Source organism: Sinocyclocheilus grahami, unplaced genomic scaffold, assembly GCF_001515645.1.
Source record: "Sinocyclocheilus grahami isolate Dianchi unplaced genomic scaffold, SAMN03320097.WGS_v1.1 scaffold3138.1, whole genome shotgun sequence".
Classification (NCBI taxonomy): Eukaryota; Metazoa; Chordata; class Actinopteri; order Cypriniformes; family Cyprinidae; genus Sinocyclocheilus; species Sinocyclocheilus grahami.
This window is the reverse complement of record NW_015508303.1, coordinates 24,103-25,321: the sequence shown is the minus strand read 5'-3', so window position 1 is coordinate 25,321 and position 1,219 is coordinate 24,103.

Here is a 1,219-nt window from a genome sequence, read left to right as displayed (position 1 = left end):
GTCCTATCCTAACAAACCATACATCAATGGAAAGCTCATTTATTCTGCTTTCAGCTGATGCATACATCTCAATTTCGAGAAATTGACCCTTAAGACTGGTTTTGTGCTCCAGGGTCACATATAGAAGATTTGTCCCGATCAGCAGATTTGTGGGCTTTGCTGTGGCTTTCCTCTGTTTACACTGCTCTTCCTCAGAGACGAGAGCAGCAGTTTTGCACAAAGGTGTCTGGTAACGATCTGCGGTGTGGTTTGTGTCAGCTTCATCTGCATCCACATCCTGATGGACATGCTTTGCATTCGCTGCAGATCAGCATGCGTCCGTTTCTAACCAAAGCTGCACCTCCTGGAAGTGAAGTCACAGTGCAGACTGCTGGCTGTGTTACTACCGAGGAGACAGATTGCAGTCATTTCACAAATATATTGATCTGGATGTTGTCCAAAAAATGTCTTTTTAGATTTCATCGCCTCCCTGAAGAGATAGTTTGGTTTTATGAGCTACAGTTTCAACATTTGCTTTTGTTTCCTCTGAGAGCTGATGTGATGTCAGTCTCATATAATGAACCGGAGCACATTTTAATTAACATAACTACCACTCGTGCTATTTCTGCACTGTTTAGTTTGTGCACTGCATGCACGGTTTCTGTCTGTATGAACCTGGATGATCTACATTTGCAAAAATGAGCAGTATGCATGAGCAGGCAGTTCACTGCATACTGTATCCCACAATGCATTGCACTCAACTTGAGCTACCATTTACAGTAGAAGTGCTCCATTATTTCAACAGACTGACAAATGCTGCATATGTTACAAGCTTGGTTTAAAATGCTAAATAATTCCATTCTGAGATAACTGGATGCCACAGGCTGAATATCCAAAGTGACTCGAATAATATCAGAAGCAATTTGTCAAACGAGCCTCAAAATTCATAGTATACACCGAAAAGTTTAAAGTGTGAGATATAGGCGTGTACAAGAAGAGCAGCGTAAGAGAACCAGATTTTGTGTAAACGAGAGTTGTCTGGGGATTGTTTGGGTAAGAGTTGTGTTAGAAGTGTCTTTAGACGTTTCTTGAAGGTTGTGATGGTCTCAGCGAATCAGCTGGAGGTTTACAGCTCGTTCCACCAGAGAGGAACAGAGACGGTGAAGGTTCTGGAAAATGACATTATACTTAAGCGTGTGCTCATGATAGTGTATTTTCTTCCAGTTAAATTGGCTGCATG